Here is a 5,857-nt window from a genome sequence, read left to right on the forward strand (position 1 = left end):
ATTGCTCTGGCTTGCGCACGCTACATTTAAAAGGGCACCTCCCTAATCTCCAGCAAGCAGATGTCGACTTTCACCTCACAGGATAAATAAAAAGTTTCTCAAAGATATGACTTTGCTTTTTGGGCATTCAAATTAAATAAAAAATTGAAAGACGTTCCTGCCGACGTGAGGTTTTTTTCTGTCCGCCATGTGGCTCATATTTGGACTATGAGGCCAATATTTGAGTCATTTTACAAGTAGACACAGACAGAGGCCATTGACCCTGGAAACAGCCAGATGTGGAGGAGCCCTTAACAAGAGTGGCAACTCAGACAAAGCTCATTATGTGTATGTGTGTGTGTGTGAGAGAGAAATAGAGTAAGAGAGAGAGAGAGAGGCGTGAATCAAACAAGCTCTGTTCTGAGCGCATATGCGTGGGAGTTCTATTTAACTTTTCTTTCTAATTTCACCGAGGTGTTGGAGTTCAGAGTTAAGGAGTCTCGGAGAGAGGTCTGGAATAGGAGGGGGGGCCTGTCTCGAAACTCGGTAAGGGTTGGCATTTAAAAATAAACTCAGCCCCCCGTGTTGGCCACCCCACCCCCCTCCATCCCAGCACTGTCCCCCGGGCTAAGTGTGATGGGGGGTGGGGGACGAGGGTGTCGAGGGGGTGGGGGGCAGTAAAGCTTGATATCCTGCCAAAGATGGGTACATGTGGAGGGGTGGTGGAGGCTGAGCCGGGGTAGACATAACATGTGGGTAGGGGTGGGGCACGCTCAGTAAAACCCTCACGTACCGGGTGTTCTCTCTCCCCCCCCCCCCCCCCCTCTCTCTCTCTCTCCCCCCCCCTCTCTCTCCCCCCCTCTCGCCCCCTCTCTCTCTCTCTCTCCCCCCCTCTCTCTCTCTTTTCCTCTCTCTGTCTCTCTCTCTCTCCCATCCCGCTGACCCTCTTAAAATATAAAGCTGCCCTCTATTAATACCCCTGAGCGAAGCAGCCCTGCCCAACCCTGCTCTGAGCTCAGCTCCCCCGGTCCTCACCGCCCTCTCCACCACGCCCTCCGCCCCTCTCCACCCGGCCCTCGGTCACTCTCCTTCCCAGAAAGAAAGAGGGAAAACAGGAGAGATAAAGAACGGGAGGAGGGGCAGATGTAACGGGATGCAAGACAGACTAACGTGGAGTTGGGTAAAAACATAGAAAGATATGGAGGATAAGAAATGAGATACTTATGAACCCCCCCCCTTCCCCACCACCACCCTCAGCGTATGCACCCCCCCTCCCCCCCCCCACAACACACTTCTCCAGAAAAGTTGTTTTGGGAGTCTTCCAGAGGATATTCCTTCCTTCCCTTCGGCCAGAGCCAAGAGCTCATGTGCACGAGGAACAAAACCTAGCACCATTACATCACATTCCCCCTCGTCTCCAAATCAAACTTTTCCTCCTCCCCAGGGCACAGGGAGGGGAGGGAGTGAGAGAGGCTAACTGTTAAAATCGTCACAGACTATCCACCCTAGTCGGACCCCCTCTTTATTAAATTAACACCCTCTGCCAAAGCTTGTCCCTTCCCTCCAAGATGAGCCAAAGCAATTTAGCGCTGAGCAGGCTGTTGGGGCCACAAAGCAGAGTCCTCAGAACAGATGCCAGAGCTGAACAAATAAAAAATGAATGAAAATAGACTTGAGAATTAAAGTTTTTTTTTTTTTTTTTTTTTTTTTTTGTTTTTTTGCTCAATGAATTTTGAGTGTTTTTTTTCCTTCTTCTTTCCCTGAAGTTTACAATAACCAACGTGTAGGACTTTTCTACCCAGGCAAGCCAGACAAAGAGTGAGTGAGGAGCGAGGTGTGGTGTGTATGTGAAAGTGTGAGAGAAGCACACACACACACACACCACACATAGGACATGGTGTGCTAAGTTAGCTGGGGGAGCTAAGAGTTGACTTACTTGCGCGTGCGACGGCACAGAAGGGGCCGACAAGGGCCAGGAGAAGCAGCAGCTGGACTTTGATCATGGTGACAGTAGTTTTTTTTCCTTAGGTCACGACGTGGAGGAACCCCACTGAGCGTAGAGCAACACTGTAGACCCCTGGTCACACTCTCACACTAACCGCCCTCGCTGGCCGCTCCAGGGGTGACCGAAAAATCTGAAGTGTGAAAATAAGAAATAAAAAAAACTTTCTTCAGAGAAGTTTAAGTAAAGAGAAGTTTCCTCCTTCTTGGACCGAGCTGGCAGACGCGAAGGGAGCCGGCCTGGAAGATGGAGGCTGAGAGGAGAACGAGCGAGGAGCGCGGCAAGGATGTGGAGAGAGAGAGAGAGAGAGCGCAGGGAGAGGAGAGCTGCCTCTTGGAGAATGGAGTGAGAGGGGGAACGAGGGAGAGGAACATGCACACACAGAGCGAGGGAGAGAGAAAGAGTGTGTCAGGGGTGGAGGAGGGGTGCTGGTACTGGTGGGGGGGGCCGAGGAGGGGGGGGCTGGGCAGTGGTAAGGTGGTCTCAGCCCCTAGGTCCTGCCTCCGTTGCCTAGCGGGCCAGTCCCGAGTCAGACACACACTCTCAATGCAGGGCCAGTCCTCCCTCCAGTCTCAGCCTGTTGCTACACTGCCATATCAGCACACGCAGTCTTAGAAAACATCAATAAATAGGCTGGTAGATTTATCCACACGAGGAAACATTGGCACAACAGCAACAAGAAGTTGCAAGCAAAAACTGTCAGGCATCTGTAGAATTAACAACGTTAAAAGAATAGCAAATGTATGATATACCCTGTGAACATAAGCTATGGATTGTTTTAGTTGTTTCTTAATGGATGACGTCGACCAAGTTGAATTCAGATGAACCCGAGATGAGAATGGCTCAATACACTCCATCATTCCTTGGTGAAGTTAGAGCTAACAGACAGTCCCTTGCCTCTACAGTTCAATACCGCCATCCTACTAAAAGGAGTGTTCATTGATTCATGCTCAGAAGACTCCAGGTTTCATATGCTGTTTTACCACAGAACCTCGTGGTTTCTCCACACAGCAGGCGACAAATGCCAGTGTGGTCGTCAGACAGTAGTCACCATCAGATTTGAAGCCGTTTGGACATTGAAAAGGAGTGGTAAAAAGAGTTAGAACATTGTGTTACTTACTAGGCAAGCATGGTGGTCTATAGGTTTCACACACGAGGAAGAGCCAGCAAGCGGCTGCTTTACCCAACAGCGCCACCTGGTGGTTAAAATGTGTTAGGGGGAGGAATAACCGACAGTGCTCAGGTGTGTCAAAAGGGGGATTCTTAAAACACTTGTCTCAAGTGTTCTGTGGAATTATCAAATCACTGATCACTGGAGAGCTAAGTGAGGAGGAGGACAAGCTGAAGGGGGTCGCTGGTTCCTCGAAACAGCGAAAAAGATGGAACGGAAGGAGGTACAGGGAGGAAAGTTGTGCTCCAAATATGTCTTGAATTCCACTTGGAGATTCTTCTGGGTTAATACTGTTGAATTGAAGCTGAATAACTACAAATAACTGATAGATATGAGGTGAATTAAAAATGGTCAATAACATTTTAATAAACATTGAAACATTTTGGACTGTGGAACTGCAGTACACAGAAGATAGTGACACACAAAAAGCAGATGCATATTCATCACTTATTTACAATAAACTGAGAATATTTACATTGTGTCTCTTTTGAGGGACCGATAACAAAATACTTTCCCGCCCTTTGTTCTTTTTTTCATTTTATAGTCCTGTTTTTGAAGGGCAAAGGGAGACATGAAGAGGTATTTACAATGAGCACGACACAGACATACAATATACTGTAACCGCTGGTCATTCATAACCAGCCCTTTATGGCAATGATAGAAAGCATTTTTCTTTTCTTTTTTCTCGAAATGAAAATCTGTCTCAACAACAACATCTTTTTTTTTTTTTTGTTCTTAAAAGAAAAAGAGCACTTTAGGGTACCGCTTTCATATTCAATTCATTATATATCATCATAATATATACTTTAGATATTGATTGATTAACATTTTACTCGTCCTGAGAGGACAGACTGTAAGTGATGGAACCGTTTGGTAAAAAGAGACCAAAAAAGAGCCTGTACGCACACAGAAAACAGAAAAATCACAGTTAAAAGTCAGACCAGCACCGCACCAGCTCCCTCTCGTTGCCTCACTCCACTGAACACGTCTTGAGAAGTCCCGCCCACCCCCCCCTCGACTGGCTACCGGCCCCTGCTCTGTGCAAAACAATGCCCTCTTCTCTCTGCAACTGAGGCTTCTTAGAAGTCAGCCTCTATACCTATGACACGTGTCCTATTGTACGGCCTGAAAGCTGTATGTTTTGTATGAGCCCCGAGTAGCGGGCATCTCCACAGCTAAACAGTTGTATTCAACAGTAATGTATTCCTCGGCCTCACAGGGCTCTATTAGCATTAAGTGAATAGACACCAGGCAGGGAAGGCGTTTTTTTTTTGTTGTTGTACTGAAATCCACAGTATTTTACGTTTGAGTAGCTTATAAAGTGGTACATTTTGGCGTGCCCTGTCTGTCCCACCTGCAACCTCCCCTCCCGCCCCCCTCCCCGCCCCCCCCCCCCCCCCTCCCTAAGTTTCAATCGGGACCGACAGAAGCATGAGTTGCATTCCTAGAGAGAGACTAAAACCCTGAGGGCACCATAGAGTTACAAACAGTTGTGACATAACACTTTTGTTATAGAATCCAGAAACGCGCACACTCACGCACACGCCTGAGTACGTACACACACACACACACACAAAAGGTAGAGCTAGCGACAAAACAAAACAACATGGTAGTATTGGTAATGGGAGTTTGATAGTACATACAAATGGCCTTTTCCCTGTGACGATCATTTCTCCGGAAAAAGAAATAAACTCTGTATGTAGAAAACGTATCTAGTGTACCACTTGCTCATGAAAGCGTTAGGTTCAGCTGTGAGGAACACAGACCCACATTCACATTTTTTATTTATTTTTGACATCCATGAATTCTGAAAACAGTTCCGACAGAATGGTACTTTGTTTAAGGGGGAATATCTTTGTTAATGTTCAAAGTTCCAACACACATGGCACAACAACCCATGCTGGTGTCACTCTGCAGGGGTCACAGGGTGCACTGGTTAACAGCAGATAGTAGTATTGTAGCATTGCTTTCCTGTCGTAAACATGTTTGCCATTTAACCATTCTTCTGTGTTCAGCTCCAGTTCTTTCCCGAAGGAGAGGCAGCCAACAACATTCCCCGGATGCAGGTAAATTCTAGAAATACAGGTGCTTGATGAGGGTCCAGTCAGAAGACTGGAATAACACTTGCATGTGTGCACTCATTGTTTTGCGTCAAGAGGGGGGAAAGTCGTTTTTCTGAAAGATAATTTCTGTCCAGTAACTTCCTACCATCGCCGTCCTCTGGAGTGACTGCCACCGCGCTCAATCTGTTAGCTTCAGATTTGATTCGCCAGCGGGTGAACGAGGGAAAGCACAGGGGTACAAAAGGAAAAAGATACAAATTTAAAACAACAACATTGTTTTTCGACAACAATTTGGCAACTTGTAAACCCGTTGGCAGTCGGACAATGAGACGACATGGTTCCAAAAGTTCCTCTCATCCTCTGGTGTGGTTGACCACACGGACAGCGCCATCTCATGGCGAGTCAAGGTAAGTACGGACTAGTCTCATAGTGATTGTCCTCAGCTGGACTGCGGGCTACTGTAGAACAGCAGGGTGAGAGCACCATCAGAAGAAGGTCCTCTCTTCTCTCTCTCACTCGCTTCTCTCTCTTTCTCTGCTGGATTGTCAGCTGGTTTCCCCCTGTGCCAAAACAGGAGACTGGACTGGTTTTCCACACCTCTTCCCCCCCCCCCCCCCCCTCTCTCTCTCTCTCTCTCCTGTT

The sequence above is a fragment of the Osmerus mordax genome, chromosome 7 (assembly GCF_038355195.1).
Source record: "Osmerus mordax isolate fOsmMor3 chromosome 7, fOsmMor3.pri, whole genome shotgun sequence".
Lineage (NCBI taxonomy): Eukaryota > Metazoa > Chordata > Actinopteri > Osmeriformes > Osmeridae > Osmerus > Osmerus mordax.